This window comes from Bubalus kerabau, chromosome 8 (genome assembly GCF_029407905.1).
Source record: "Bubalus kerabau isolate K-KA32 ecotype Philippines breed swamp buffalo chromosome 8, PCC_UOA_SB_1v2, whole genome shotgun sequence".
NCBI classification, from domain to species: Eukaryota; Metazoa; Chordata; class Mammalia; order Artiodactyla; family Bovidae; genus Bubalus; species Bubalus kerabau.
This window is the reverse complement of record NC_073631.1, coordinates 115,991,989-116,017,224: the sequence shown is the minus strand read 5'-3', so window position 1 is coordinate 116,017,224 and position 25,236 is coordinate 115,991,989. Positions and strand designations below refer to the sequence as shown.

The following is a 25,236-nucleotide window of genomic DNA, read 5'->3' as shown; positions in this document are numbered from 1 at the left end:
TTTACCTTTATTGTGTTTAGTAATATGTTTTACTTCATTTCTATCATCTTATTTCTTGCTTTCTATTGATAATGATTTTTTCTGTGCCTTTTCTACATTCTTTCCTTCTATTGGATTGATTAATTTTTCTTTACTCACCTTTTTTATTCTACTGATTTTAAATTTATGCCTTCCTTTTCTATGCTTTTAGAGGTTACTCTTTAAAATTTTTATACACATATTTGTTTTAATATAGTCTAATTATATTTTACAGTTCACTCTCCTTCTAAACAATAGAAGGACTTTAGTATATTAATTTGTATAATCTATGCTGTTTAGATTTACTAACATGGTTGCTAGTATCTTCATTCACTATTTTTTCTCTTCTTTTTCTTTTCTTCTGGGTTCTATGTTTTTCTTTCTGAAGTACAACTTTTCAAAGTTCTTATAGCAAAGATAGATATGTTAGAAGTAAATGACTTCAGTTAAATACCTTATTATTCTCTCACTCTTTAATATTTGAGCTAAGTAGAGAATCCCAAGTTAGTTACTCTTGTTGTTGTGCTTAGTCTTTACCACCCCATGGACTGTAATCCACCAGGCTCCTGTGTCCATGGGATTTTCCATGCAAGAATACTGGAGTGGGTTGCATTTTCTCCTCTAGAGGATCTTCCTAACCCAGGGATTGAACCCATGTCTCCTGCGTCTCCTTCATTGGCAGGCAGATGCTTTGCCACTGAGCCTCTTGGGAAGCTCCAGTTATTTTACACACTTAATATTTTGTTTCATTGTCTTCCAACTTTCATTGCTTCTGTTGAAAAGTCTGCTGTCAGTCTAATTATTAGTCCTTCTCACAAGAATTGTCTTCTCTGTCTGATTGCTTTTAAAATCATCCTTTGTCTGTGGTATTATGAAGTTTCTCTGCAATGTACCTAGGTATGGATTTATTTTTATTTATCTTTCTTGGAACTCATGGTTCCTAAATCTGAGGCATTGTATTTTTGTACAAGTCTGGAAAATCTCAAACATTATATCTTTTAATAGTGCCTGTTCTCCATTATTTTTCTGTTTGTAGAATTCATATGTGATATTTGTTGGAACTTTCAATTTTATTCTCCACCTTTCTTAGCCACTCCTTTATGTTTTGCATTCTTTTAGACCTCTGTGCTTTGTTCTTGGTCATGTTTTCTAAGATTTCTATCCCATTTCATTCCCAGATTTCTCTTTTCTCTCTCTCTCTGTCTAAACTGCTCTAAACTATTAATTTCAATTATTGTATTTTTTATTTTAAATGAATGTCCTTCATCTCATTAGAAATCATCTATTCTCATATATTCAATTCCTTATATCTCCAATAACATTAACCATACTTAATTTATAATATCTGTTTGATAATTCTGCTATCTGACATTCTTTATTTGTCTAATGGTGTTCATTCATGGTAGATGGATTCCTCATATATTTTACTATTTTGAACTGTGAACTCATCTTAATCCAGGTTTCATCAGCAGAGTTCTGTGGGGCCTCTTGAAGGCATGCCCGTAAGAGTTTGTGTTTGCTCCTTCTGGGTACTCCAGAATCATTGTTAGCCTGAGTGCACGTTTAAGGTTAACTTTCAGCTTGGGAAGTGTCTGAAGCATGCAGCTACTGTAAATTCAAAGCCATAACATATGTGGGAGTAAATCTGTGGCTATGAATTCTCAGGGGAGATGCCTTCTTCCTGCTGAAGAGAGAAAGGCCCCGTGTCTTCTTTGTGCTGGTGTTTTCCTAGTCCACCCTTTCACTAATGGTGTGGCTAGAGGGGATAAAAACCTAATTTCCTGGACTGAAATGGCTATTAAGACTCAGCTAAGTAGGTTATATCACCACAACCATCACAGTCCTTCTTGGAGGGTTTTAGTTCACCCTCCACCCCCATTCCTAAGAGATCTTTACTGCTGTGAGAGCTCAGCAATGAATGGATATTTGCTCTCTTTCACTTTACATTTCTGGACATTCTGAGGTAGGAGGAGTTTTAGAAGATCAAGTCTAGCATATTGCTGGTTACAGAAATCCTTTTCTTTTATTTTTTCCCTTTTTTTTCCTTTTCTTTTAAATTAGCACCTTTCTTCATTTATCTAGTTATCCTTACATTCAATTGACCAGTTCTTCATTTGATTCCCTTGCTCACCACAAACAGTTCCTGCTGTGCTCTGTCTCTCCTGTGTCTGGCATCAAGTAGAACGCAAATATGTCTTGAGTAAATGGATGATTCTGTCATAGCCATTGCTCTTATTTCTGTAAGCTTTGTGAGGATAGCGTGGGGGGTCAAAGAGCCCATGCCACTATAGGGAAGATGGGTTAGGAGCAGTGGTGTGCTTGAGCCTACTTGCACCAGAGAGGCACTTCAGCATGTCTTCCCAACACCGTGATCAGCGATCTTATGTTTGTGGCTTGACATTGGATTTGGTGAGATTATTTATACTGTGAAGTTGGAAAACACTGCAAATCAATGTTTCCCCTCCCCTCAAGAGCTGGTCGTTAAACACTTACCAACACAGCACTGACTTAAGGCAATGAAAACATGTAGAAACATGCCTATGTAGAACAAGACCAGTAGTAAGTGAAATAAAAAGTCATAGTTGGAGGAACGTATCACTCTAGAGTTGTGGTGTTCAGAGACAGGGTTTTAAGTTACCCCAGATTTGAGAAGACTTGGTATCCTGAGGCCCTGGATAGGGGAAAGAAGCCGAATCTTCAATACCAGCTTCAGCTAGCAAAAGTGAAGGACAGCAAGGGGGCACCTGGATTTGAACCAGGGACCTCTTGATCTGCAGTCAAATGCTCTACCCCTGAGCTATACCCCCTGATGTAAATGGAGGCCTTAGTACTACCTTTTACCTGTGTAGCCATGCCCAACACTCCTATAAATTTTTGCCACAAGATGTTCACCAGGCTGGGCCTGCTCAAAGCTGCCAAACCGGCCTCACTATAATTTTACTCCCTTGATGCAAAACAAGCACCAGGTTCCCCCTCCCTGTAACCACCTCCCTGCTCTTTCTGGAAAAGCACTGACACTGGTATTTATGGCAGGAGGGGCCTTCAGGGTCACTGGTCTATGCCCTTCACAGTGGGCATCTGAACACAGAGATTCAGGATTACTGGTCTGCCCAAGCACACACAGCTCCTCACAGATAAACTCAGGACCTGAATCCACTTCTCCTGACTTTGGGTTCAGGACCTTATAACTAAGCCAGTGAGTCTCTTATCTTCCTCTTTTCCCTATCCTCTATCAGTCAAAAAATGTAAAGGCTACGGAAGAGGAGCGCTTTAATAGATTAATGATGAATTGGGACCATCAGGGGAACTAGAGTGTGGGCCTAGCAGAGCACAAGGAAAAGCTAATGGGGACACCAGAATTTGACCTTGGGCATGCTACACCCTTCGGGCCAGTCCTCAGATTTCCTGAGTTCAGGAGGCATCTTGGGAGCTTGTCAAACATGCAGATGTGATGTGGGGTTAGGAACAAGCTTCTTATTGAGGGTCTGGGGGATCCCACTTTGAGAAACACCTGTCACAGATCTATATCGGCTCCCTTGTGCGCCACCTGCAGGAAGACTTAGGTACTGAACCCCCAGGAAGGGATGGGTTAGGAATTCTAGCACCTGCCTCAGGGTCAGGCTGAGCTGGTGGGCAGAGGCAGGATGAAAACCAAGGACCACAGTGAGATTGCTCATCCTCTGAACTCTGTTCTAGACCCCTGGTTCTTAATTGTAGGGTGCGTCAAAATCACTAGGAGGACTTGTTAAAACAGGGATGTCTGGGCTTCCCCCTGAAAGTTTCTAATTAACAAATTCTCAGGTAAATTCTCTGATCCTGGGGGTCTGGGGCCATGCTTTAAGAACCGCTGCTCTAGATCCACACATCTGTGACCAGGCCCTTTCACACTTGCAGCCACACCCAGGGTACCTGTTCACCCTTGCCTCATCTGTGTGTTTACTGAGCACTGGTGCCTCCTCCACTCCATCAAAGATCCATATCCTTACATCCCACCCCCCCCACCCTTTCCTTCCATTGCCTGCTGGGAGCCCCCGGGAGGGTCTTCTTTGTCATGGATTAGCTCTCTTCCTAGTTTACCATTCAGGAAACTAAATCTAAAGAAGCTTCTGCCAATACGGGGAAAACTCATTCAAGGGAGTCAAGGAGATCCAGCTCTTCTGTCCAGAGCAGCCCGATTCAAGCTGAAGATCCTCAGTCTGCCTCAGAAAAATTCAGCCCAGGGGGTTGCACTGTGACTCCTATATTGCAGATGAGGAAACGGAGGACAGGAGAGTATCTTTGGCCCCACAAAGGCAAGTCGCTCAGGAGAGAAGGCGGTTCCAGATATCCCAGCGGAGTCATCCTTCAGCTTTGCATTTCCTTGTTTCTCTCTGGGTTCATCTCCCTTCTTTCTCCTTAATTCATTGAGGTTCTGATCCAGTTAATGCTCTTAGGTTTGGCACATCTGAAATGTCTTTCTTTTGTCCTCTTGCTTGAATGTCAGTTTACCTGGGTTCAGAATTCTAGATTGAATCTACAGCTGTAGCACCCTGAACGCACCCGATCTTGTCAGAATTTTAGGTTGGAAGTTATTTTTCTTTAAACCTAAAAAATTTATTTTATAATACTATAAAGTATCAGTAAAGACAACTTTATTATTCAATTGCTCTTCTCACCAAAGTATCACATTAAAATTTTTTTTGAAATGCATGCATAGTTGGGTCTGGCCACACAGCTATTTAATTTTACTTATTTGTGCCTATATCTTCACTTACACAATTTTAAAAAATAACATTTTCCTAATTATGATAAATAATAATAAAGTGCTGTACTCAGTATGTCAGCAAATCTGGAAAACTCAGCAGTGGCCGCAAGACTAGAAAAGATCAGTTTTCATTCCAATCCCAAAGAAAGGCAGTGCTGAATAATGCTCAAATGACCGTACAATTGTGCTCATTTCACATGAAAGCAACTGCTACCTCTAAGTCGCTTCAGTCATGTCCAACTCTGTGGGACCCCATAGACTGCAGCCCACCAGGCTCCCCCGTCCCTGGGATTCTCCAGGCAAGAACACTGGAGTGGGTTGCCATTTCCTTCTCCAATGCATGAAAGGAAAAAGTGAAAGTGAAGTCGCTTAGTTGTGTCCGACTCTTAGGGACCCCATGGACTGCAGCCTACCAGGCTCCTCTGTCCATGGGATTTTCCAGGCAAGAGTACTGGAGTGGGGTGCCATTGCCTTCTCCGCATGAAAGCAAGGTAATGTTCAAAATTCTTCAAGCTAGGCTTCAGCAGTACATGAACTGAGAACTTCCAGATGTTGAAGCTGGATTTTGAAAAGGCAGAGGAACTAGAGATCAAATTGCCAACATGCATTGGATCATAGAAAAAGCAAGAGAATTCCCGAAGAACATCTACTTCTGCTTCTTTGACTACTCTAACGCCTTTGACTGTGCAGATCACAACAAACTGTGGAAATTCTTAAAGAGATGGGAATACCAGACCACCTCACCTGTCTCCTGAGAAACCTGTAGGCAGGTCAAGAAGCAACAGTTAGAGTGAAAAAAATGGCTTAAAATTCAACATTCAAAAAAACTAAGATTTTGGCATCCAGTCCCATCACTTCAAGATAAATAGATGAGGGGAAAGTAGAAACAGTGACAGACTTTATCTCCTTGGGCTCCAAAATCACTGCAGATAGTGACTGTAGCCGCAACATTAAAAGACACTTGGTCCTTGGAAGGAAAGCTGTGACAAACCTAGATAGCATATTAAAAAGCAGAATATGACTTTGCCGACAAAGGTCTGTATAGTTGAAGCTATGGTTTCTCCAGTAGTCATGTATGGATGTGAGAGTTGGACCGTACAGAAGGCTGAGCACCAAATAATTAATGGTTTTGATTGTGATTGCTGGAGAAGACTCTTGAGAGTCCCCTGAACTGCAAGGAGATCAAACCAGTGAACCCTAAAGGAAATCAACCCTGAATATTCATTGAAAGGACTGATGCTGAAGCTGAAACTCCAATACTTTGGCCACCTAATCCAAAGAGCTGACTCACTGGAAAAGACCTTGATGCTGAGAAAGATTGAGGGAAAGAGGAGAAGGGGATGACAGAGGATGAGATAGTTGGATGGCATCACTGACTCACTAGACATGAGTTTGAGCAAACTCGGGGAGATGGTGAAGGACAGGGAAGCCTGGTGTGCTGCAATCCGTGTGGTCACAAAGAGTCGGACACAGCTTAGCAACTGAACAAGAACTATAATAAAGCCATAAAAAGGTATAAACCCACAGGACAAAAAGTATATAGATGAGATAATTAGTTTCACCTGGAAGAAAAAACCAAAACAGCTAACATAGTCTGTAGAGAAATCATCCAAGAAGTAAGCACTTCTGTGGGAGGCGCAGGGGAGGTTGGAGACCAGAGGGTGTTACTGAGGGATGCAGTTCTACAGGTTCCCACTGGCTCTTGGAGAATGGATGGTAATTGCCGTCTACTGCATACCTGGGTGTTATGACATTGTGAATTGGTGCTAGTTCAGAACCTAGAACAGCCTGGGGGTATAGCTCAGGGGTAGAGCATTTGACTGCAGATCAAGAGGTCCCCGGTTCAAATCCGGGTGCCCCCTGCTGATTTTCTTTCCATCTGGAGACCACACACGTGGTCACTGTAGATTAGATCTCAGTACCACCAACCTTCACCTCCACCCCAACCCCACTTGTTGGGAGGCTTTTTAAATTAGGCTACTTTCTTCTAGGGGGGCTTAGCAAACAGAACATGGAAGGAGTAAGGAGAGGAGAAGAAAGATAGAAAAGGTCATCTTCTGACTCAGGAAATGGTTGGAAGTTTTCCTCATCCAGCGTTAGAGGCTTTGTCTTGACACTAAGAGCTGTGTGTGTTTGGTCAGCTCTTCCAATTGCTGTTTATATTACTATTTCTCTTTTCAAGTGAGTTAGGAAGGTCCAAGGAGCCAACTGAATTAACAGCTCTGCCCCACAGACTCTGGGGACAAATCTGAATACTTTTATTTGAAAAACAACACATTCTCTGCTCTTCCTACCCAACAAGCACTATCTACCCGATCAGACACATTTGGGGAGAGATGATACTGGATGATTCTCAAGCGCGTTTTGCCTGAACATGGGCTTCCCAGGTGGTGCAAGTGATAAAAGAACCTGCCTGTGAAAGGTTGTTGTTGAATCACGCGAATACACCAGGATTCTTGGCCCCCGGAGGAGAAGAATTCAATCCGGGGCCAGAGATGAGGCTTGATCGCTCAGAGCTTTTGTGTAATAAAGTTTTATTAAAGTATAAAGGAGATAGAGAAAGCTTCTGACATAGGCATAAGAAGGGAGCAGAAAGAGTACCCCCCTGCTAGTCTTCAACTGGATGTTATAGTCACTAGCAGTCTGTTAATAAAAGAAAGGAATGTGTTAAAATTCAGAATGGCACCAAATGGTTTATCCTGGGCCATAAAATGATTAACTTGAATCTTAAAGAAGGGCAGACCACCATACAAAGAGTTTCATTTACATAGATTAGGGCAACAATATCTGAGTATAACATACTGGTTTGTCAAGTAGGTTCTGGACCAAGAGGCGAACTGACTTGGAGACAGAGTTTGGGGTAAAGGTGTAGTACATTAGCATGGCTTAAGACAAACATTTTCATAAGAAAAAGGCATTGGTTATCTCTAGGCTCAAGAATAGCTAACTTCAGGCGAAACCAGGTGTCATTATGGCAACACAGTATTTTAAGAGAAACCTCTCTTTAAATTTGTATAGAGAAGGAAAAAAATATTGCTAGTTTGTTTCCTCCTGCCGCTTAAGAGAGATAAAAATGTCTGACTCTTGCAGGCTATTTCTTCCATTTGGAGACCCCTCTCTCCTTGGGGACCCCTAGATTTCCTATCAACCTGCCTAGGAAATGACTCTCTCACCTGCCAATGCAGGAGACTAAGAGATGAAGGTTCAATCCCTGGGACGGAAAGATCCCCTGGAGGAGGGCATGGCAGCCCACTCCAGTATTCTTGCTTGGAGAATCCCAGGGACAGAGGAGCCTGGCAGGCTACAGTCCATGGGGTCGCAAAGAGTCAGACACGACTGAAGCGACTTAGCACGCAAATATGATTATCAAAGCCAGTGCCCTCGACAGGGCCAGGAGCAAGGAGGGAGAGCGCAGACCTGGTGGGAAAGTCGTGCTTCTGCCAGGGGGCAGACCCCCAGGTTCTGGAAGCCACAACCACCTGGGTGACTCACTGTGCTATGGGTGGAAAGGTGCTTTTTAGATAATAACGGCTCACAGATCATTTAAACACAGATCACGAGGTCTCTGATTCATAATCCAAGTAACCTTACTGCTGTCACTTTAAAAAATTAATAGACTTTATTTTTCAGAGTAGTTTTAATTTTAAAGAAAAACTGAACAGAAAGTACAGAGAGCTCCCCCCATCCCCTCCCCTCAGCTGCCCCCTCCCAGCTGCCCCATTATTCAATTTTATATTAGTGTTGTTGTTGTTGTCCAGTCGTCCAGTCACGTCTGACTCTTTGCAATCCCGTAGACTGCAGCACGCCAGGCTTCCCTGTCCATCATCATCTCCTGGAGCTTGCTCAAACTCATGTCCATTGAGTCGGTGATACCATCCAAACATCTCATCCTCTGTCATCACCTTCTCCTCCTGCCTTCAGTCTTTCCCAGCATCAGGGTCTTTTCCAATGAGTCAGTTCTTCACATCAGGTGGCCAAAGTATTAGAGTTTCAGCTTCACCATCAGTCCTTCCAATGAATGTTCGGGACTGATTTCCTTTAGAATTGACTGGTTTAATCTCCTTGCAGTCCAGGGGACTCTCAAGAGTCTTCTCCAATACCACAGTTCAAAAGCATCAATTCTTCTGTGCTCAGCCTTCTTTATGGTTCAACTCTCACATCTATACGTGACTACTGGAAAAACAATAGCTTTGACTAGATGGACCTTTGTTGGCAAAGTAATGTCTCTTCTTCTTAATATGCTGTCTAGGTTGGTCATAGCTTTTCTTCCAAGGAGCAAGAGTCTTTTAATTTCATGACTTCAGTTACCAGCTGCAGTGATTTTGGAGCCCAGTGAAATAAAGTCTGTCACTGTTTCCATTGTTTCCCCATCTATTTGCCATGAAGTGATGGGACTGGATGCCAAGATCTTAGTTTTTTGAAAGTTGAGTTTTAAGCCAGCTTCTTCACTCTTCTCTTTCACCCTCATCAAGAGGCTCTTTAGTTCCTCTTCACTTTCTGCCATATGGGTGGTGTCATCTGTGTATCTGAGGTTATTGATATTTCTCCCAGAAATCTTGATTCCAGCTTGTATCTCATCCTGCCTGGCATTTCACATGATATACTCTGCATAGAAGTCGAATAAGCAGGGTGACAATATACAGCCTTGACTTACGCCTTTCTCAATTTGGAACCAGTCCATTGTTCCATATGTGGTTCTAACTGTTGCTTTTTGACCTGCATATAGGTTTCTCAGAAGACAGGTAAGGTGGTCTGGTATTCCCATCTCTTTAAGAATTTTCTACAGTTTGTTGTGATGCACACAATTAAATGCTTTAGCATAGTCAATGAAGCAGAGGTAGATGTTTTTCTGGAATTCTCTTGCTTTTTCTATGATCCAGCAGATGTTGGCAATTTGATCTCTGGTTTCTCTGCCTTTTCTAAATCCAGCTTGAACCTCTGGAAGTTCTTGGTTCATTTACTATTGAAGTCTATCTTGGAGAATTTTGAGCATTACTTTGCTAATGTGTGAAAGGAGTGCGATTGTGAAGTAGTTAGAACATTCTTTGGCATTGCCTTTGTTGGGATTGGAATGAAAAGTCCTGTGAGACTTTGGAATGAAAAGTCCTGCTGAGTTTTCCAAATTTGCTGGCATATTGAGTGCAGCACTTTCACAGCATCATCTTTTAGGATTTGAAATAGCTCAGCTGGAATTACATCACATACTCTAGCTTTGTTTCTAATGATGCTTTCTAAGGCCCACTTGACTTCCCACTCCAGGATGGCTGGCTCTAGATGAGTGATCACACTATTGTGGTTATCTGGGTCATGAAGATCTTTTTTGTATAGCTCTTCCATATTCCTGCCACCTCTTCTTAATATCTTCTGCTTCTGTTAAGTCCATTCCATTTCTGTCCTTTATTGTGCCCATCTTTGCATGAAATGTTCCCTTGGTATCTCTAATTTTCTTGAAGAAATATCTAGTCTTTCCCATTCTACTGTTTTCCTCTATTTCTTTGCACTGATCACTTAAGAAGGCTTTCTTATCTCTCCTTGCTATTCTTTGGAACTCTGCAGTGGATGGATATATCTTTCCTTTTCTCCTTTGCCTTTCACTTCTCTTCTTTTCTCAGATATTTGTAAGGCTTCCTCAAACAACCATTTTGCCTTTTTGCATTTCTTTTCCTTGGGGATGGTTTTGATCACAGTCTCCTGTACCATGTTATGAACCTCCATCCATAGTTTTTCAGGCACTCTTTCTATCAGATCTAATTCCTTCAATCTGTCACTTCCATTTTATAATGGTAAGGGATTTGATTTAGTGTGACCTTTATTAAAAATAACAAATGAATGTTGATGCATTAATATTAACCAATGTCCATGGTTAACATTAAGGTTCATGCTTGGTATCATATGGTTTTGTGGGTTTTGACAAATGCATAATGTCATGTACCCACAATTACAATATCCTTCAGAATAGTTTCACTGCCCTAAAAATTCCCCTGCTATACCTATTCATCCCACTCTCCCACCCTAAATCCCAGGCAACCACTGATCTGTTTGCTGTCTTTACAGTTTTGCCTTTTCCAGAATGTCATCTAGTCGGAAATGTACACTATATGGCCTTTTCAAACTGGCCTCTTTCACTTAGCAATATGAATGTAATGTTCCTCCATGCCTTTTTGTGGCTTGATAGCTAGTTATTTTTCATCACTGAATAATATTCCTCTGTTTGGACCTGATACGGGGTGTCTGGAAGTCTGCAAGGGGACAGGCACACACAGGACCCAGGATCTCCCACCGCGGGCCAGAAGGAAAGAGCTCTGACCACATAGCAGCGCCCCTTGGTCCCAGCCTATAGGCCCCCAGATAACCGCCTTTACGTATCTGGTCATGAAATTGAAAGACGCTTGCTTCTTGAAAGAAAAGCTATGACCAACCTAGACAGCATATTTAAAAAGCAGAGACATTAATTTGCCAGCAAAGGTCCATCTAGTCAAAGCTATGGTTTTTCCAGTAGTCATGTATGGATGTGACAGTTGGACCATAAAGAAGGCTGAGCACCGAAGAATTGATGCTTTTGAACTGTGGTGTTGGAGAAGATGCTTAAGAGTCCCTTGGATTGTAAGGAGATCCAACCAGTCAATCTTAAAGGAAATAAAGTCCTGAACATTCATTGGAAGGACTGATGCTGAAGCTGAGACTCTGATACTTTGGCTACCTGGTGTGAAGAACTGACTCATTGGAAAAGACCCTGATGCTGGGAAAGATTGAAGGCATGAGGAGAAGGGGACGACAGAAGATGAGATGGTTGGATGGCATCACTGACTCAATGGACGAGTTTGAGCAACCTCTGGGAGATGGTGATGGACAGGGAAGCCTGGAGTGCTGCAGTCCATGGGGTCACAAATAGTCGGACACGACTGAGCAACTGAACTGAACGCCTGGTCTTAGGTTCCCCGATTGTGCTCCCCAAAGGATCTTGGCGCCACCTCTCCTCGAGTCTCCCCTGGGTTCAGCCCCTAGGACACCGCTTCAGGCGGGCACCAGGCCGGGAGAGCTGAGTGTGCCTTGGAGGGTCAGGGAAGGAAGGAGGCTGAGGCAAGGAGGCTGGCGCAGAGCGGGGGGCGGGGTCAGAGGAGCTGGGGGAGGAGGAAAGGGAGGAAGAACGCTGAGGGGGCGGGGTCTCAACCCTAAAAGCCCTAGTTCTCAAACATGGTGCCTCCCTCCCCGCTGCCGGCAGTGTGGTGGCAACTAGAATGGAAAGGTACCTCTTGGACAAGGGCGGGGCCTCGGGGGCTGCAAAGGTGAACCCTGGCCCGAGAATGGACTCCAGTCAGTTTGTGGTGGCTTCGCCAGTTTCAGAGGCGGTGAGGAATGAATAGAATTTACAGTAGCTATGGAATGCTTGGGTGTGGTAACACACTTGAAGTAGGGTATTGAGAAACCATTGTGGAGGAAGGGGGTACAGCTCAGGGGTAGAGCATTTGACTGCAGATCAAGAGGTCCCCGGTTCAAATCCGGGTGCCCCCTGGCAGCTTCCTTTATTGCCAAATGGCTTCCCTGACAACAGATGTGTCATAACTCCGCCACCACTCTTCCCCAGAACTTGTTGTCTTTCCAAGTGCCTTCTCTCCTGTGTCAGAGAGAAGTGAGGTAGACTGACCTATTGGCTGTAATTCACCTCTATCGTCGTTTCTACCCCTGTTGTTTTGTGACCTGTCTTTGCTGCAGAAGCCGGTGTCCTCTGCGTCCCTTTGCGCTGGGCTCTGCTGCAGTTATCAGTCTAGGCCAATCAGGAGACAGAAACTGCACAGTAATTTAAACAGGGACGTTTAAAATAAAGAATGATTGTGCTAAAGAACGATTGTGCTATGAAGAGGGAATAACTATAAAGGTGCAAAAGTGAAAGAAAGTGAAAGTGAAGTTGCTCAGTTGTGTCCGACCATGGGATTTTCCAGGCAAGTGTCCTGGAGTGGAATGCCATTTCCTTCTCCAGGGGATCTTCCTGACCCAGAGATCAAACCTGGGTCTCCCACATTGAGGGCAGACACTTTACCGTCTGAGCCACCAGGGAAGCCCCATAAAGGCACAAAGAAAACCCTAAAGATATCCCTGGGGTGAAGGGCCCAGTCAAGGGCGAATTTGGAAGGGGAACCCTTCACCAAAGATAGGAATCAAACCTCATCGAGGAAGGTGGGGTTATAGCCCGCTAACCACGTTGCCCCAGCCAGACCAGCTCATGGTTTCCAGGCAAGCAGGAAGCAGCCTTGGGGGACACAGGTAAGCCATGTGGAGGTGTGAGGCCTGAACTGTGCAGTGTCCACACTGGGAGGATATGAAATCAGACTTCTGGGCAGAGGCAAGTCGAGGCTGGCAGGCAGGTGCATGGTGGGGGGTGGGGGTGGCGGCTGGCAGGTACAGGAGTGGTCATCCGCTCAGCGGGGGTGCAAGGTCACCAACTGATTCATCCTCTGGGTGTGTACCTGGGGCAGAGCATCATCAAGTGTCCTTACACATCCACACCACTGCCCAACTTGCAACACGAGGGCCAGGGGCAAACACCTGCAGCAGGAACTAGGCAGAGGACCGCTTTCTCCTGCAGTGTCCCTCCTGCACCTTCTACTGACAACTGTTAATATTGTGCTCACTTAAAGGAGAAACAAAGAACCCAGTCCATTATCCCACCGCAGGTATGGAAGGGTGAATTTGGAGCTGAGAGTCTTGATAACTGGCACACCATGTGACTTGTTTTGGCCAACAGGATGTGGGTAGATATGATACAAGCAGCGCCCCGAGATCTACTTGCAAGGTTGGGTTTGCCCTCTGGCACTTCCGCCCTTACCCTGAGCCGGGCTTACCCTGTAAGCTTCTCTCCTTCAGCCGGGCCCCTGAATGAGCACACAAGACCCAACCCTGACCCCAGCTCACTGAGAGGCACCAAGGCCAGCTGGCCCAGAGCTTGAAGCCCACTCACCCAGCCCAGCCCAGCCTAGACCAGCTGATTCCTGCAAACCCATGGAGGCGACAGTAAATGCTTATTGTTGTGTGTTACTGGTTGGGGGCGACTTGTTATGCAGGATTTTTGTGAATAAGACCGGCCAGTACTGAAATCGGTGTCTCGGAGGAGGCTGTGGCTGTACCCAAAGGTAGAAGGGCACGTGGTAGTTTCTTCTGCATACTCATATCTGCTTCCTGTCTTGTCCAGCCTGTGAAAGTAAATGTTTATTGCAGTAAGTCTACTGCAAGTGGTCCACTACTGTGAATCTGCAGTGTCCTGTCACTGGATTCGGGCTGTGTGAGGGGTGGATAACTTGTCATAGGTTTCCAGGTGCCTCACCTGGACCTAATGTAGATCCTGAACTTTGTCTGATTGAATGAGGCTTTGAGGACTTGGGATGAAGCTGAGTATATTTTGCATGTGGTAGAGCTGCAAGTAATTATGACAGAGCAGGCACACCATGGTAGATTAAACTTTTCCCCCACCTTGTTCACTTTTTCTGTCTTGTGCCCTTTGCCACAAAGCTTTTCAGATCCTCCCATTAGAAGGAGGTATGTTTCCCTGCACTTGCTTTAGGGCTTGGTCCTGTGACTTGTTTTGACTGATGGGATGTTAGCACATGTGATACAAGCAGAGGCTTGTGATCTGCTTGCGTCATCGGACTTTTTGCATTTTTGCCATTTCCAAGAGAAAGCTTCCCCTGCAAGCTGCTACTCCTCCAACTGGGACTCTGAAATGAACAGACAGGGAGCAAACCCGAGCCCAGTTCACAGAAACCGAGCACAGATGGACCCACAGCTTCAAGCGGGGCCATCAGGTAAAGTCCAGCTGAGATCCATCATTGTTTGGCATCTGTTCTGCTGCCCTATGAACATGAAAATAAATGCTTATTGTTGCATGAATCAGAATCCTGGGATTATTTGCTTTGAAGCATTACCATGGGCATCGCTGACTGATACAACTATGGTTCTTACAGTCTTCTCTCCCCTACTACAGTGCTCACCAGGTTCTGAGTGAGGGGAGAGGATGAGACTTCAGTTTTTGAAGAAATTTGGTTTGTGGCTAGAGGGTGGAAAAGTGTTGATTAGACACATGTGGGGTGTCTGGGGAATGGAAAAAAGATGAACTCATAGACAGAAGTCAGTCTCAGTTTGGGGTGAGTCCGCCAATGTCCACAGTCTGATTGGGAATGAACAAAGTTTATAGCACACTATGGAACTGGTTGGTGTGGCAACACAGGTGAAATAAGCTAAGGAGGACCTTTATTTAGGTAAGGGGGTATAGTTCAGGGGTAGAACTGCAGATCAAGAGGTCCCTGGTTCAAATCTGGGTGCCCCCTGCTGGTAGCTTGCTTTATTAGCAGATACAGATAAATGACCCTATTTAGCATTTTTCACCACCCTCACCATCGTCACCACTCTTCCATGGTCCTTGTCAGCTTTCTCCTTGTGTTCTCTGACACAGATCATGGTGTACATGTGTACATGTGTTCAGTCATGTCCCACTGTTTGCGATCCCATGGACTGTAGCCCACCAGGCCCCTCATAGTTCTGTCTTTGATGATCTGTGTGTGTTTCACTTCTTAATGAGTTCCTCTTCTTTAAAATTTACATTATGGAGGACACAGTGAATCACAGGGTACCCTGCTTGACTGCACCGGAATTACTTAGGGACATTATTAAAAATACAGATTAGCCGGAGGACGGGGCAATGTAGGGTAGGGGATTAAGAGGTACAAACTATTCGGTTATAAAATAAGCTACAAAGAGATATTGTACAACACAGGGAATATAACAAATATTTTATAATAACTGTAAATGGAGTATGACTTTAAAAATTGTGAATCACTACCTTGTACACCTGTAACATATCGTATTGTACAACTCTACTTCAAAAAAAAATAAAATTAAAAAATTTTGAAATACAGATTAGCCCCAGAAATCCTGACTTAGTAGAACTAATGAGGGGCATGTGAGCTTTGTTTTGAGGAAGGACATACTCCCCTGCTAACCTTGACCCCAAAATCCAGTGATTCTAAGCGGCTAGAAAACTATTTCGGAACTTGAGTATGCATGCTAAGTCATTCAGTCGTGTCCAACTCCGTGACACTATGTGTAGCCTGCTAGACTCCTCTGCCCCTGGGATTCTCCAGGCAAGAATACTGGAGGGGGTCATGCCCTCCTCCAGGGGCTCTTCCTGACCCAGGAATTGAACCCAGGTCTCCTGCAGCTCCTGCATTGCAGTTGGATTTCTGCTGAGCCACCGGGGATTCCCTTGGGAACTTATACCCCTGTATGATGCTAAAGAACCTCTGGTGGCAAACCTCAAGGGTCCAGGTGGTGCCTTCAGCCCAGGACTGAGGGAAGACAGGGTGCAGGGCTGTAGGCATAGACCATGGCCAGGTGTGCAGAGGTGGGAGAATGTGGGACCGGAGGAGGGCACAGGCATGGTAGAGTGGTGACAGGTTATAGCGGCACAGTATTGCCAGCTGGGGTGACTGCCCATAAGTAGTAACTCAGCTCCCTTCGTTAAAGTGCAGAATTGAAACAGGCTTATAGACGCCACTGGTTGTGTCTGAGTAAAACATCTGATTGATGATTCAGAGAATCCTTGTTTATAGGCGGATGTGTTGCTTCCTTTTCCATTTTACCCCAGCCTTTCAACCCTTTTCCATGTTTTGAGGGTTCCCTATTGTGTGAGCATGAGCCCTGGTGGAAGAAATGGCTCTTCTGGCAGCTGCAGAAGCCAAAATCAAAGGCTATTTCCTCCCTCCATCCTCCTGGCATCTCCGACTCACATGATATCCATAGACTGAGTGGCACACACCCCAGGGTTGGCAGGGCCCAAGCACCATCCAGGAGCGCCCTAACCAGCGTGACTTGCCCAGCAAGCTGGCTAGGTTCCTTCCCTTGGACCATCCCTGGTTCATGAACCCGTGTCTCCAACCTTCCTTCAGTGCCATGAACTCTCCAACATCAGACAATGCCTGTCTTACCAGTTTCGCTTTCTGTAACGCTGTGCCTAGGGTAATGCAACAATTGGAGTGGGTTGCAGACAAAAGACTTTAAAGAAAAATAGGGCAGATGTAGGACTGGTTTTCTGTCCTAATTGGGATTAAAGAAAGTGGAAATCCTTTGATTCTTCAGGGCCAAGAAACCAGGAGCCCAGGGCTTCAGTGGCAAAGTAGCTGATCACACAGATGCAACTAACCTTCTGGATTCAAGGCTGGTTATTCATCTGGAAGGCACTTAATGACTATTTATATCTGGCATCCATTCTGATTGGTCAGTGTCTGTGGTTGCCGTTGAAGGTTTTGAGTATCACCTCTTCTTGAACAAAACTTTTAAAGACCAGCTGTTGTTCTGAGAATGGTATGAAGGGCCAAGTCCGAAGGCTTTGGGAAGCTCGAAGACACATGATGGAAAGCTCAAATGTCTGCATTCTCTTCTCTGACTCAGGTGGAGATGGTCAGTCTTCCCAATGACTGCACTGAAAAACTCAGCTCGTGCTGCTGAATGACGGGGACTGCTGGTAAATGAAGGCAGAGCTGCCAAATTACAATCCTAGTTGGGTTCGTTGTTTTCCCCGTTTCTGGTACCAATTGCCACTTCAGTGACGGCCACTCCTGCAAAGTTTCAGAGACTCTCAGGACAACTCCTCACACTCGAAACACAAATTGCTGCATCTTGCCCTCAGTTAGCTTCTGTTGGGAGTGTTTTCTGTCCCTCAGGTAATGGTACCAAGGATGTTAAAATACTTTGACACCAACGTGGTCTCCCTGAGTAGTTGAGTAGAGCCAGTGGTTACAAGTGGCCAAGTTCTACATCTATGTACATATGTTTTTATATTTGTGGTAATCCCAAAGCTTTTTTAAAAAAATGTTTAACTCATACATACAAATCCACACACACGCGCGCGTGCACACACACACACAACTTTGACATCTCCCATTTGAATGTCTGTGGTGGCTTTCTTATTGGATGAGAAACAGACTTTCTGTTTCTCATCCAATAACATCTAATAATAAATTGAACTTTGTAATAAGAGAAGGGCTTCCCAGGTGACTCCATGGTAAAGAATCTGCCTGCAATGTAAAAGACGTGGGTTCAATCCCTGGGTTGGAAAGATCCCCTGAAGTAGGAAATGACAACCCACTCCAGTATTCTCGCCTGGGAAATCCCATGGACAGAGAGTCAGACACAACTTAGCAACTAAACCACAACAGTAAGAGAAAGAGCCTTGGTGTTGAGTTAAAACGGATATTTGGCAGAAGCAAAAAGTACAGACTAGGAAAGCACTGGTCTCCCAATTTCTCTATCCTCTCAGATGTCCAGTTGCAACAACTATTCCTATACTGCAAACACAGTGACTGCTTCACATTTCTTGATGCAAATATCTCAATAATAACTAACGTTGTAGATAGGGGGGAGTACTTTGACTTCTCAACCTCCATTTCCACGTCCTAATAGCATTCCAGTTTCCACTTGGATCGAGTCTGGTAAGACCGGAATCTCAGACCTTCTATAACTAAGAAGTGGGCATGCCTTGATACTAACTAGGTCATGCAAATGATCCCTCCTTGCAAGGAATCTGAGCCTTAGGCAAGAGACAAAGCACCCAGATTGGCTGGTTCTGGATTCTGCAAATGCATTTCCCTGACTACTCCAGCCTCATGGTGAGATTGCTACTCAGTCTTCGAAGCTGACTTCAGAATCTTAGAGTTTGACTTGGTCCTGCCTTTCACATTGTCGTAGCAATTTTGTGATGTGTTTCCAATAAATTACCCTCTTAAATTAGGAAAAGAAGTTTGCTGAAAGATGGATACAGCTGTCTTCACGCTCTTCTTACTTTCTGGCAACTGGAAGATCCAAGCGGTGATGTGCTTGGACCAGCAGCGGGCGAGAGTCAGAAGCTTTGTAAGAAAAACCTATCTGGTTCTGTAGAAATGCAAAAACTCTTTCAAATAATAAACCACTGGAGTCACCAAAATGAGGTCAGAGATCCTGAATCAGGTGTCACTGCGTGATGAGACAGCAGCCTGGATGCTGTGTCTTCCGTGCAACACGATCAGGAAGAAAGGTGGAATCTGGGCAGCCAGGACCTGTCTCCGCTGACCCATTTCAATCCTTATTCAAATCAGTTTCTTTTCAGATAAAAGCATTTCTTAAGTGACACTGACAATTGAAACCATTGCGTTTTTAAAAAGCAAGACTGAATTGTCTGGAAAAAAGCAAATAAGTCCTTTCAGAAATAATACATATTTATAATTTCTTATAACAATTAGCTCTTCTTCCTGTTTTATGATGATTTTTAACAATAGAAGTCTGGATTACTTTTTCATGCCAATAAAAAAAACCTTTCAGGACACCTTTCATAGTAGCTGCATAGTATTCTATATGGCTGCTGCTACCATTTATTTAGCCAGCCCTTCTTTGTTGGATATCTGTGCAGTCTCTAATTCCACTCCTATAGACAGCTCTGCGAAGCGTCCTGTTGAAGATGTGTCTCTGTTTTTCATCTTACTTTGCTTTATCATAAATTCCTACACATGGAATGTATGCGTATCCATGTTTAAGCCGTTATATTGTGAAATTTTTCTCCAGAAAAGACATATAGACACTGTCAACATCAAAGTCTGAAAGTACCAGCAAATAGATTTTCATTGTGAAATATACATATAGAAAACATATGTACTATTTAATACAGTATTTAATAAATACTTATAGATACCCATGTATCCACTGCCGGGGGAAAAATAAAACATTGCTAGCCACCCCCCTCCCAGGTGACTCAGCAGCAAGGAATCTGCCTAAAATGCAGGAGACACTGGATGTGTGTTCGATCCCTGGGTCGGGAAGATCCCTTGCAGGAGGAATCCAATCCCCTGCAGGAGGATCCCCTGAGAATCCTGCAGGCCACCTCAGGATCCATTTGTGTCCCCTTTACTTACCACGACATCTTCCCTTCTAACTTGTATCCTGGTCTTTGTGAAAATAATATGTGTGTATCAATCAGGCCACGTTTGTCAGCTCTGTTATTGGCCCTCCACACCCCACTGCCGTATTGTTTACCTGTTCTGTAAGGTATTGAGAAAGGTAAAGTCTCCTCAGTCCTATGATTGAGGCTTTGTTGCTCCTTTTTATTTCTGTCCCTTTTGTTTTACATGTTTTGATACTATGTTATTGGGTGCATTTAGATTTAGAATTGTAATATTTCCACTGACTTCCTTATTATTTTTTAGCAGATTAGAAATCATTCCATTTTATTAACATATACCAAGTTCACATGTAGTCTGAATAAAGCCTTTCGAAACTTACTGTGAAATCCCTAATCAAAATACAGATTATGGGAAGTAAAATTATTATTATATGCAGATGACATGATACTCTATACAGAAAACCCTGAAGACTACTAGAACTGTTAATAAATTCAGCAAAGTAGCAGGATACAAGATTAACATACAGAAATTATTGCATCTCTTTACACTAACAATGAAATATCAGAAAGAGAAAAAAAATCCCATTAAAGATCGCATTTTAAAATACACCTAGGAAAAAATCTGAGTGAGGAGGTGAAAGACGTATGCTATAAAACATTGACAAAGGAAACTGAAGATGATTCAAAGAAATGGAAAGATATCCCATGCTCTCAGATTAAAAGAATTATTTATTTATCATGTGTGACTTGCCCATTCAAACAAAAATGATTACCTTCGCTAAAGTCTTAGGAGATGCATGGGTGTGTGGAGCATCTATATCTTCAAGATACATTTTAGTAACTGTTCTCTATAGACAGGGATGCTCACTGGAGATCTTACAGTGGAGAGGGATTCTCTGATTTCAGTGGGGACAGGAGGATACTAGGGTGTTAGAGTTCAAGAAGTATGACACTTCACCTCCAGATGCAAGTTGGAGGTTACTGTCTGGTCCGTGCCACACAGAGCATGGCTGTGCTTGACTGGTCCTGAGGTCCTTGGGGCTGACGATGGGAAGCCAGCCCCCGTCCTCTTGATTTGTAGCACAAGGAGATTCCTGACCTCTCACTTGGTTCCCAGATCTGAATCAGTTCAGAGGCCCAGCATCCCTTGAAAGGGAAATCTGAGTAAACTTGAGTAAAGGATTCTTCCAAAATATCCAACCATGGGATGTGAACTTACTCCTGGATTTCCCCAAAGTGCCCTTCAGCCGTTTACCTGGAAACCCTTTACTCGGGAAAGACAAATACCCATGTATCTTCCAGGTTATTGGTGTCTATTGCCTCTGTGAAACTTCTGGAGGTCTAATATTTGAGGGATATATCCCAGGAATGACGACATCCTGTACCTCACCCTGTTGAACCACCACAATCACAGCGAATAGCTTCCCCGGGAGGATCCCATCAAAGCAGAGGACCAGAGGGAGGAAGAACAGCAGCAGATGCGCGCTGAAGCCTAGGTCTGTCTGGTGGAGCCCAGGAGGAGGTCGTGCGGGAGGCGGGGTCCTGAAGGGGTTAGAATAGAAAAAGCGCAGGATGGAGGGAGTCTCAGTACCAAGCCATGGCTTTACAAGCACTGCCTTCAGCCTGGAATTTGAGATGACTGAAAGAAGGAATATTTTCTTTCTTCCTACCACCCCCTTCTTCTTTTTACCTCCCAGAACTTAGCCGTGTTACAAGAATAATGAGTCCTGTTCCTAACACACTTTTGCCATGGTCCTCCTTGGCCCCCTGGGTGGCAGCCATCCGATGTTTTAGCTGCTAAGAAGGATCAGTCAGTGACATTACCAGAGCCTGTCCTTCGGTGGTGAGTGGTCTGTCCTGCTGCAAAGCAGAGCTTGGCAAGGAGAGGCCTGTCTCTAGGGCCCCAAGGGGTCAGCTCTTCAGCCAGGCCAACCTGCTGGTTTGGGGCCTCCTGCGGAAAGCTGGAGCTGCATTTCAGCCTCGCGGGGAGGCTGCAGATTTCATGGCCAAATACCTGCCCTGGTGTCCACCAAGTCTCTGCAGACTCTGCCAAAGCCCTGGACTTGGCCATGGATGAGGGAAACACCACAGAGGAGGAGATGGCCATGGAGACCCAAAGTCCCTCTGCACTTCTAGAGGGCACAGTGTGGAGGCCCCAGGTGGGTGCTGATAGAGAGGAGCTTCAGGTCAGGGCAGAGGAGTGTCCGGGCCCCATGAGCATAGAAGAACTGAGCTCATGGCCGGAGAAGGGTCAGTTTGCAGTGAGGTCCTTCTGCCAGGTGCCCAGGAACAGACTAGGAACAAACAGGAACGACAGTGTGCTGGTGAGGGTTGGGAGCACACTGATTAACAGCAATAAACCACCCTTGCCCCAGGAAAGGGGTATAGCTCAGGGGTAGAGCATTTGATTGTAGATCAAGAGGTCCCTGGTTCAAATCTGGGTGCCCACTAATGAGTCTGCTTTTATCTGCCAAAACAGCTCTGTCCCCCCAACCTTAGGAAGAGAGAAAGGGGCGGGGTCAGAATCACATGGTTACAGGTCTTCCTTTGTCACAAAGCCAGATGGGTTCCAACACCCAACTCCGCTGCACTAGGTCAGTCCCTTTCTTGTGGCTTCAGGCGGACTTTTGTCTTATTTTTTGCCAACCCATCACCGGAACGTTCTTCCTCTATTTTAGCAGAAGAAGCTTCTGAGTGCTCAAATGAGGAGCCTGGAGGAACAAGAGCTTATGGTAAGAAGAGGGTGGCTCAGCCAGGCCATAGAGCTGACCAGGGAGAAACAGAAATGACTAGGGTGTGGAGAGACTTCCACTGGTGGCCCAGTGGCTGGGACTTTGCCTTCCAACGCAGGGGGAGCAGGTTCAGTCTCTGATTGGGGAGCAAAGATCCCACATACCTCTAGGCCAAAAAAGCAAAACATAAAACAAACAATATTGTAACAGATTAAAAAATACAAACTTAAAATACAAAGACTGGGAGACTGGAGGACCCTCCCTGGGGAGGCCACAATCATGAAACAGTGTCACATAGGAAAGGGTCGGAAGTGGGTTCCTGGCTCAGGGGAGGGGCCTCTGACTGCAGGTTTAAAGGGTTGGATTTTCAGGCCCCTGCAAGCTTATTTCATTTACTACCGGACATCAGGTGCAGGGCTTCCCAGGTGACTCAGTGGTAAAGATTCCACCTGCAACGCAGGAGACGTAAGAGACACAGGTTTGATCCCTGGGTTGGGAAGATCCCCTGGAGGAGAGCATGACAACCCACTTCAGTATTCTTGCCTGGGAAATCCCATGGACAGAGGAGCCTGGCAGGCTACAGCCCACAGGGTCGCAAAGAGTCAGACATGACTGAACAACTGAACACACACACACACACACACATCAAGTGGAAACCTTTCAGGTCATCTCTGGGGAAGGTCTATCTCACTCCACCCCGTCAGGGCTCGGCCACAGGAATGGGCAGCAGATGAAGGCAGTGGGCAAGGTTGTGCCCTGCCCCGGGGTGTTGGGGGCAGGAAGAGCCTGAGAACCAGCCATGTGGATCTGGTCCCAACCCTATTATTAATCAGGCGTGTGTGCACAGGCACGTCTCTTAATTATGGCCTCTTTTTGAGCCTATAATGTGGAACACAAAACTAAATTGGTGATTCCCAATTCTCCCTTTCTTTGGGGATCTTCTCCAGAGTTTGTTAAAAATAGAATCTTTGGGAACTTTCCTGCTGGTCCAATGGCTAAGACTTTGTGTTCCCAAGGCAGGGGGCCCAAGTTTGATTCCTAGTCGGGGAACTACCTCCCACATGCCACAACTATGACTTGATGCAGCCAAATAAATTTTTTTTTAAATTCAAAAGAAATGATCTTGCCAAAAATTTATATTTAAAAATATAGAGGACTTCCCAGGTGGTCCATCAGTTAAGAATCCATCTGCCATTGCAGGGGACCCGGGTTTGATCCCTGGTCCGGGAAGATTCCACATGCTGTGCCGGGGTCCAGCCCCATCTGATCCAGGGTATTCGAAGGAGAGACGGCGTAGGCGAGGGTCAGGAAACAACTGCTTAATTAAACGTTAATTAAGGATATAAAGAGTAATAGAATGAGGTTAGCTCAGTAGGAAAATTCAGTGGAGAAAAGAGGCTGAGTAGCTTGGTTTACGCGGGAGACCAATAAAACTTCAAGACAAGAAGTTTGCACCACTTACGTAGGCCACAGGCGTCCTTCCGTTCTCCCGAAGAAGAGGAGACACTGAGGCCTCCCCGGTGGGATCTTAGAAGCCCAGGCATATTTAGCAAGCATGGTGGGTTCTGCGCTCCAGATGGAGACTCAGCCAGAATTTGAGAGAGCGACATGGGGAGACCAAGTTTCAGTGAACAAGGCCTGCACTTTATTTTCCAAAGTAGTTTTTATACCTTAAGTTGTGCATAGAGGATAATGGGGGAAGGGGTGGAGTCATGCAAGGACAGCAGTTCCTGGTCCTAATCGAAGCCAGGCTTTCAAACTTATCATATGCAAAAGTTCAGGTGATTTACATCATCTTCTGGCCAGGAGGCCTGTTAACATTTTAAGAAACTTATTTTTCTCTAAAGGTGATTATTTCAAAGTCAGGCACCAGCCTCCAAAAAAGCATTGGACAAAGCTGCATTTTACATTTCTATACACCCATTATATCAATCAATACACCACCAAGGACACAGTAGGTAAGGAGTATGGAGACTTAGCAGCAAACATTGGCTCAATAAGTGAAAAACCCTTCACCAATACAATTTCTAATCAATCTTTTAACTACTCAAAAGAATCTGTGTTTAGACAGTTTAGAACATCTCCTGCCTCTCACAGTTGGGAGGCTCTGAATAATCACATGTGGCCGGAAAAACCTATTCAGGCAGGCTAGAGGATTTCCAAAGGAGTTTGTAGGTTAAACACTGTCACGCCCAGGAATTATTAACTGGAGCTGTAAGCTAATTCTTTTTTCAGAGAGAGGTAGTGGGGGACAGCCCCCCGTAAAGTCAGAGGTGTAGGTGAAAGCACAAAGCAGAAAGTAGGCAGACTCTGGTTTGGGGGTAGATGCTCGAGAATTTCCAGGGGGACTCCTGAGGCTTGATCCCGCCTTTGCGTATGCCGAGCCTCCTTCCTCATGACCTTTGTCATGGGCGGAGTTCCTCACGCTGGCTCTCGGCAGTGATAGAATTCCTGTTGAGCTATTCCAGATCCTGAAAGATGATGCTGTGGAAAGTGCTGCACTCAATATGCAATATGAACTCAATATGCAATATGCCGGCTCCCGGCAATGCTGCAGAGCAACTAAGCCCCAGTGTGTCAACTACTGAAGCCCACATCCCCTGGAGCCCATCCTCTGCAACAAGAGAAGCCACCGCAATGAGAAGCCCACACACCGAAATTAGAGAGTAGCCCCCACTTGCCACAACTAGAGAAAGCCTGTGCAGCAACAAAGACCCAGCATAGCCATAAATAAATAATTTTTTTTTTAATGGAGTCCTTTGATTTCATGGCCAACCCTTCTGATTCAGGAGGTCTGACCTGGAGCCTTGAACTTCATGTCCATG

At 44.9% G+C, this 25,236-nt stretch overlaps 1 long non-coding RNA gene and 4 other non-coding genes across 6 annotated transcripts; 3 read left to right on the top strand and 2 right to left on the bottom strand.

Moving 5' to 3' along the window:
• Positions 1–2,753: 2,753 nt before the first annotated feature.
• Positions 2,754–2,825, bottom strand: TRNAC-GCA (transfer RNA cysteine (anticodon GCA)). Its single transcript has one exon. It is a non-coding gene; the product is annotated as a tRNA-Cys (tRNA).
• A 3,727-nt stretch (positions 2,826–6,552) lies between these two features.
• On the top strand, positions 6,553–6,624 carry TRNAC-GCA (transfer RNA cysteine (anticodon GCA)). The gene has a single exon. It is a non-coding gene; the product is annotated as a tRNA-Cys (tRNA).
• A 5,578-nt stretch (positions 6,625–12,202) lies between these two features.
• Positions 12,203–12,274, top strand: TRNAC-GCA (transfer RNA cysteine (anticodon GCA)). Its single transcript has one exon. It is a non-coding gene; the product is annotated as a tRNA-Cys (tRNA).
• Positions 12,275–17,166: 4,892 nt separating this feature from the next.
• Positions 17,167–24,238, bottom strand: LOC129658754 (uncharacterized). 2 transcript variants are annotated; one of them, XR_008717512.1, is made up of 3 exons: positions 23,874–24,238; positions 19,693–21,221; positions 17,167–17,367 (listed from the first exon to the last, which is right to left on the bottom strand). It is a non-coding gene; the product is annotated as an uncharacterized LOC129658754 (long non-coding RNA). The 2 variants fall into 2 exon arrangements; XR_008717511.1 differs by lacking the exon at positions 17,167–17,367 and adding an exon at positions 18,808–18,962.
• On the top strand, positions 22,058–22,130 carry TRNAY-GUA (transfer RNA tyrosine (anticodon GUA)). The gene has a single exon. It is a non-coding gene; the product is annotated as a tRNA-Tyr (tRNA).
• Positions 24,239–25,236: the final 998 nt, after the last annotated feature.